This window comes from Alexandromys fortis, unplaced genomic scaffold (genome assembly GCF_014885135.2).
Source record: "Alexandromys fortis isolate MF-2015 unplaced genomic scaffold, M_Fortis_MF-2015_v1.1 scaffold_83, whole genome shotgun sequence".
In the NCBI taxonomy this organism is placed as follows: Eukaryota; Metazoa; Chordata; class Mammalia; order Rodentia; family Cricetidae; genus Alexandromys; species Alexandromys fortis.
The window spans coordinates 484,731-493,015 of NW_026068001.1; positions in this window are offsets into that span (position 1 = coordinate 484,731).

Sequence of the window (8,285 nt, forward strand, 5' to 3'; positions counted from 1 at the left end):
ACTTCTCCAGCATCATGTCTGCCTCAGTGCCACCACACTTCCCGCCATGTTGATAATGCCCTAAACATCTGAAACTGTAAGCAAGCCCCAGTTAAGTGCTTTATTTTTTATGAGTTGCTGTGGTCATTGTGTCTCCTCACAGCAAGAAAGCACTGACTAAGACACCCAGTACTCTAATTTTAATAATGACAACTATGTGCAGAAAAAAACTAATTAAGTAAATTGGTAGCCAGATATCATTTTTCATATCACTTATAGTCTTCTCCTTCTTGCTTGGGAAAACTCAGGCAGATTTAAGTAAAAGTAATTTTCCAGAACAGATCCATGTTCCTTCTTGCCCTGAGATGGGTGAGGGATAACTTTATTGGATCCAAATTTCATGCATGTGAGGTGTACTAGCAATGAAGCAATTTAATGTATTTAAATGGTAACTGTGCAAACACAATATTATATGGATTGATATGGCCGCTAGGAATCAGTTTCTTTTACTAATTAATTTTACTTGGGATCAAGTTTTTAACTTTATCATTTATTTGAATGAAAATAAGGTCAGGTGTGGTGTCTCGTGTTGGTAATCCCATGATTACAAACAGAGGTAGAAGAATTACTGTAAATTTCAAGCAAGGCAAAGCTCAAGAGCAAAAAATAAATAAGAAAAATATTGCTTACTCACCTTAAGCAAGCAACTTTACTTCTCAATTCCTTTATTTATAAAACAGGGATAACAACAGTATTTTTTGTTAAAAATGAGTGAACTAATATATGTAAAGTACTTTACACAAAACACGGTAGTATGTGCTTAAAAGATATTAGCTATTCCAATTTCAGCTTCAAAATACTGAAAAAAAGGAAAAAAGATATTAGCTATTCTTAAGTAGGGTTTATTACCAACAGCAATCTAGCCAAGTCCCCAGTTCAAAGCAATATGGAAATTGTCGTTCATATGATATAGGAAGCAGAATGTCTCTGAGGGCCATTGGGAACTAGTTTATAGGTTATGAAAATGCTTCCACCTTTTATTTCTTTTTTCCAATTGTAGTCTCGCCCAACCCTATGAGGCAGGTACTGTTATCATCCTATTTAACACTGAGGAAAGTTGAGACATGGAACACTTCATTGACATAGTTAGTGAGCATTGGAATTATATCTTCAGTTCAGAATATTTGTGCTGGTTAGTTTTGTGTTTGGCAGACATCACTAAAAGCTTAGGAAAATGGAAGGAGCAATACCATGGAGATATCAAAAATAACTCTTTTGGTATTTAATTCTCTTCTCCTTAAAATACTTCATCACTTCCTTAATGGAAAATTTCTGGTTTTTCCATGATACTCAACTTCCCAAGACGTCAATTTCTACATCACAAGAGTCTTAACAAGGTATTTTCCTTTAAAATGGATTTTTCTACCTACTGGTATGCCATTATTAAGCTCTACTATTAAAAGTACAAATGTTGAATCCACTATGTACAAAGGGGCTTTTACTTCACTTTCATTTTATAAAATTGAATTATTATGCAAATCGCTTCTTTCATTAAGTCATCATTATTGATTACCTATACCAGTTCACACCACTGTTGTAGACGAAGTCTGCTTGTTCATTTCCTGGCCACCCAGACCTGAAATAATCACACAGAAACTATATTAATTACAACACTGCTCAGTCTATTAGTTCAGGCCTCTTATTAACTAATTCTTACATTTCAAATTAACCCCTTCCTATTATTTTATATTTTACCACAAGACTTGTGGTTTACAGGTAAGGTTCTGGCACATCTGTCTCCTTCAGCAGCTACATGCGTTTTCTTGACTCTGCCTATATATCGCCTCCAGCCTGACTATATTCTGCCCTGCCACAGGCCCAAACAGCTTCTTTATTAGCCATGGTAATAAAACATATTCACAGCATAGAGAGAGAATCTCATATCACCTCCCCTATTATATCTAAATAAAAAGGAAGGTTTTAACTTTATCATAGTAAAATTACATATAACAAAACAAGTATCACACAAGAATTACAGTTATAATATTTAGTCCATTTACATTTGGAAAATTAAGGAAAATATCTATCCTCTATTTGTGAGTCTAAAGTTTTGTATCTAATTTTTATTTATTTATTTATTCATTTATTTATTTATTATGTATACAACATTCCTTCCATGTATGCTTACATGCCAGAAGAGGGCACCAGACCCCATTACAGATGGTTGTGAGCCACCATGTAGTTGCTGGGAATTGAACTCAGGACCTCTGAAAGAGCAGTCAGTGCTCTTAACCTCTGAGCCATCTCTTCAGCCCAGTTTTGTATCTAATTTATCTTTTATCATAACTAAGGAAAAGTATAACTATAACTATCTGTTCTTCAACCCTATCAAAGACTCCAGAAGGATATAATATTACCTAAGTTAACAGGAAGTACATTGTAAGCAACTTCTAAAACTCTAAAATTGACAGAGACATCTTGCTGCCTGGACAGTCACCCAAAGATCTTCTGTAACATTGGAGCATCCATCCTCAATCCACTGACCAATACTCTCTGGGGGTGTCTCTTTTGCTGTGCTCTTTCTAACATTAGACAAATATTTTTCAATGTTACTTTGTATAGCATTTTATGTTACTGGACACTTGTGTTAATGATTTGTAAATTGCCTTTACTGTTTTTTTACTTTTTCCTTGCCATTCGTGTTCCAAACTTTCAGTTCCCTCCTGTAGTTCAGACATCAAACCAGGCTCAAAACACAACTCCACCACTTGAGGTTTCAATTTGCCTATGTTATTTAATATATTTTCTAACATTGTTACTATGAAAAAGGTTAGCTTTGTAAAAATATTTAATAAAACAGAAAACCCAAAGAAATGTTAACATAGCCATTTCTCAAGAATGTAGAAAATGTGAGAAGCCTCTTAACATGACTCATGCATGTTTTGCTAAAGTTGAAATCCCAGCAGCAAGGACAGAGAGCTGATTGTAAACTGTAATAATGAGAGACTTGCCTAACGTGTGAGTGCCTCAATTCTAGCACCTCCAGCACCAAAAGGAAACAAAGAGGAGTCACACCTGGGTATGACACGCAACTAAATTATAGTGCTATCATTTGATCTGGATTAACCTTGGGCATCTCTCATCAGCTTGGGACCCACCTGCATTGCCTTATTCCCTGAACACAAATTCCAGCCTGTGGTTTGGGCTCCATTAGCATGCTTTAGTAAAGAAAGACTGGATTCTATGACTCAAGGGGGCCACAGGTGTTGGCTTGCTCCTTTGACCTGTCCCAAGAGCCATCTTCTCCTTTCCCCTTCTCCGAGAAAGTTACAGATGACAACACAATTCCTAAGACATCACGTGGGCTGAGAGAGCTCTGCAAGAGCCCAGAGCCTTTCAGCTGAGAGCCGGGGCCTCAAACAAGCTGGAACTGGCCCAGAAGCAGCTGAAGGCCAGGAAGTCCAAAACCCAGGAGAGAAATCGTTATGAAGGAAAAGCCATCTGCAGAAAGCCCTCTGCTGCAGCAAATGTCAGGCGAGGAAGGGAAAGAAATGTTGAAGTTGCTCTTGTGCCACATCATAGCGTCATTTCTGTTTCTGAAAACAATTTCTGATCTCAGAAATTGTCCTTTTTTTCCTTTTGCAAATCTTTACTGTGGTCCTATGGTTTCTTAAAGACTCCCCCAACATTTTCTAGTTCTTGAACAATAAATATATTTATTTCATAATCATAAAGGAATGAACCTTCTTCTGGGACAGAGTTTTGGTATGTAACCTAGGCTGCTTTTGAACTCAGATCCTCCTGCCTTAGTCTCCTAAATGCTAAATTACAGAACAATGCCCAACTCAACACTATTGTTTTACAAAGCATATTTTTCCAGGCCAGCCAGGGATACAGAGTCAGCTTGTGTATGAAAAAGAAAATCAACCAGACAACAAAAAAGTAGATCTTTGCTCTCCATGTTACTGCTGTGTCCTGCTCCATAGTTGGGTATTCAGAGGAGAGGGATTTGATCTTTAGATTCTAATAGCTTCAAATGAGAAAGGTATATTATTAGTCAAGTAAGGTCACCACAGCAAAATTTATTTATTTATTTATTTACTTACTTACTTACTTACTTATTAAAGATTTCTGCCTCCTCCCCGCCCCGCCTCCCATTTCCCTCCCCCTCCCCCAATCAAGTCCCCCTCCCTCGTCAGCCCCTAGAGCAGTCAGGGTTCCCTGCCCTGTGGGAAGTCCAAGGAACACCCACCTCCATCCAGGTCTAGTGAGGTGAGCATCCAAACAGCCTGGGCTCCCACGAAGCCAATACGTGCAGTAGGATCAAAAACCCATTGCCATTGTTCTTGAGTTCTCAGCAGTCCTCATTGTCCGCTATGTTCAGGAGTCCGGTTTTATCCCATGCTTTTTCAGACCCAGACCCGCTGGCCTTGGTGAGTTCCCGGTAGAACATCCCCATTGTCTCAGTGTGTGGGTGCACCCCTCGCGGTCCTGAGTTCCTTGCTCATGCTCTCTCTCCTTCTGCTCCTGATTTGGACCTTGGGGTTGTAGTCCGGTGCTCCAATGTGGGTCTCTGTCTCTGTCTCCTTTCATCGCCAGATGAAGGTTAATATTCAGGAGGATGCCTATATGTTTTTCTTTGGGTTCTCCTTATTTAGCTTCTCTAGGATCACTAATTATAGGCTCAATGTTCTTTGTTTATGGCTAGAAATCAAATATAAGTGAGTACATCCCATGTTCCTCTTTTTGGGTCTGGCTTACCTCACTCAGGATAGTGTTTTCTATTTCCGTCCATTTGCATGCAAAATTCAAGAAGTCCTTGTTTTGTACTGCTGAGTAGTACTCTAATATGTATACATTCCATACTTTCTTCATCCATTCTTCCATTGAAGGGCATCTAGGTTGTTTCCAGGTTCACCACAGCAAAATAACATACACCTGGGAGGAGTTAAATAACCAAAATTTATTTTCTCACAGATCTGGAGATTAGAATGTAAGGTCAAAGTCCCCAGAACAAAAGGATATCTTCTTCCTGATTTGTAAATGGTCACATTCTCACTATGGCCTCACATGGCAGACACAGGGCTGAGATTTTGCCACGTGATCAAAGACAACCTACCAAAACTCTGTCTTAAAACAAGGTTCATGACTCTGTGATTACAAAATAAATATATGGATTTATTGTTCAAGAAATAAAATATGTTGGGGGAATTTTTAAGAAACTGGAGAATCACAAACGTAAATCTTTAGATTTACAAAAGTGAAATCCTTCACTCTAGTTATGTAGAAAGCAGAATTGTGCAATTGGATGAGCGTGGTAATTTTATTAAGATTTCAAAGCAAAGTGTGAAAGGCGTGGACCATTTTCTTTTCCTTAATACTTATTATAAAACACACAGAGAAACAAATTGAGAGAAAAATTTAAACCAGAAACAGACCAGTACTTCCTGATGTGTTACTTCTCCAGATGTCAAAGAGAGCTAATTTTTTTAAAGGCCTCCAAACACTGTTAAGGAATTCATGCCATAGAGAAAAAGATAAAGGTGTGATTTTGCAGCAGTTGATGTTAAGTCCCAGATGGAGAGAAGGACGTGAGTCAGTCACTTGTGGGACTCTTTAAAGAGATTAGCCTTGAAGATGCTTCAGGAGGCAAAGACCTCTGTTCCTCATCCATCTCTAAGACCATGAGAGAAAAGGGATCATCTCTAACAGACCTGTGGGCAAGACTTGTCTTTACAGGCGTGAACCCCAGGTAAATCGAACTAATGACTTTAAAAGGCTGGGGGAAAGTTATTGAAGCAGAAACACAGCTTGGACTAAGAGAGTGAAAAATTAGAGAAGGTCACTGGACTGCTGAGGTCGGAAGAAGCAGGTTAATGGAGTAATTCAGCTGGAAACACACAGTTTCTTCTTGAAAAAGAAAGGTTAGGTCAGAGGGCAAAGGGCATAACCAAGAGACCAGAGAGCCCTTAAAAACTAATCGAGAAGCCAGAAGTGGCAATGCTCACTGGTAATCCCAGGACGCTGGAGAATTGAGTTTGGAGGCCAGCCTGGGCTACAGACGAAGTTCCAGACCAGTATGAGGTACTTGTTTCAAGAAGTTGGAAAAACAAATAAAAACCAAAAACCCAGATCAAAGAACAGTCAGCATTTGCTTAGTTTGATTTCAAAATCACTATAGGCCAGTCACTCTTTAATGTTCCCTACATCTGGAAAGAAATATCTACCCCAGTCATGCTAAGCCTCCTCACCGCGATGGTTATATATGAGCAGAGCATTTGTGTTCTTTTCCATTTTATTATGCTTAAAATGCATATTTTGAATTAGCCAGCTAGACTCAGTTTAGAGCATTGGTTCACAACTTTCCTAAAGCTGCAGCCCTTTAATACAATTCCTCACATTATGGTGATCCTAAACCAGAAAATTATTTTTGTTGCCATTTCATAACTGCAATTTTGCTACTGTGTGAATTATAATGTAAATATAATGTAAAAATGTTTTCAGATGGTCTTAGGTGACCCCTGTGACCATTTGACACCCAAGGGGCCGCGGACCCCAGGTTGAGAACCACTGGTTTAGACAATCCCAGTATGTTTGGCAACATTCAGATCATCCTAACTTCTTCTCTCCATTAAGTCTGAGTAGGCTGTTGACTTTGGCCACATCACTGTCATAGATTTTCTCCCCAGACCGTTTGATCTGGTGCTTGTTGGTCTTCCTCATGTCTGACTCGGTGGTCAGGGGAAATTTGAGGATGGCCTAGCTTGTTTCTCTTGAGCACACGCCTGCCGGAATATTTGCTCTGCCTCTGAAGCCACAGGGCTTGGGTCACTGGAAGACAGGTGACTTGTGGATGTGTTCTTTTTGTGGCTGTGGACATCTTTCAGCACTGCCTTCTTGGCTCGCAATGCCTTTGCTTTGGCTTTGGCTTTGGCTTTGGCTTTGGGTGTGATAGGAGCGTCCTTCTTCACCCTACATACCACCTTGGTGAAAAGCTATTTCACTATACAACACCCCCTTGCCTGCAGCTCTCTTTATAGACCTGCCAGGTCCAAATTCACAGAGGCCTGCCTGCTTCTGCCTCCTGTGGATTTGTAATTTGATATTTGTATTCTATTTATTATCACCATTATTTATTGTTATTATTATTAATTTGTGTGTGTGTGTATGTGTGTGTGATATATGTGTGTGCCCACAGAATACAGAAGATGGTGTCAGATTTTGTGGAGCTGGAGTTATAGGCAATTGGAAGCTGTTTAAAATGGATGCTTAAATTTGAACTTGGGGCCTTTGGAAGCACAGCAGATGCTCTTAACCAACTGAGCATGTCTCCTGTCCCATATATTGTTTTCTGCATGTAAACAATCTGAGAAGAATTTTATCTGCAGGATTGCAGCTACATCTGGATCTGATTTAGAGGCAGAGATTCGAGACTGTAAGTAGATGCTGTGATGGATGAGATTTTACGGCATGTCAGGAGGAAAGGAATGCATCTGGAATGTGCAAGAGACATGAAGGCAAGGGGTAGGTGGTGGAGGAAAGGTTTACATGTCCCCCATGATTCCCACCTCCTGGAATATTCATGCTCTAGTCTAGTATTCCTCCTTTTGCATGTGGGTGGTACCTGTAACTCCATTGTAACCCACAGAATACAGCAGCGTGACAGGATGTCGGTTCTGCGATTGTGTTGTATAATCTTGTGAGGCATTTCAGTTGGGAGACTTTCTTCTTAGCGGGCCTTGATAAAGTGAGTGGGCATGTGGCCCTATAACAATAAGTATAACAGCTATTTTGTCAACTTAACTGTTATCTGGTGCTCAGCTATTTGGTCCAATATTATTCTGGATGTTCTGTGACAGTGTTTTAAATGAGATTAACATGTAAATCAATAGCATATGCGTTAAGAAGAGTGTGCTTTATAATATGAGTAGGCTATATCTTATCAATTGAAGGCCTGACTAGACCAAAAGACTAGCTTTCCCTGAGCAAGAGTGAATTCTTCCAGAAGACAGACTTTGAACATGAACTGCAATATCAGCTTTTCCCTAAGTCTCCACATGTTTTGAACTTGCCAAATTCATAGCCACATGAACCAGTTTCTTAAAATCAAACTCTTGGCTCCCAGCTCCCTATGACAAACTACTGGCTGTGTGTCTCTGCAGAATCCCGCATAGCAAGGAACAGAGAGAGGCCACGGCTGAGCAGCAGAAGAGCCTGTTAGTCTAGCCACCCTGAAGAAACTGAATGATACTGACAATTGTGTGAGCAACCTGGTGTTTCCTTACCCACCACAAATGACAGTCTGG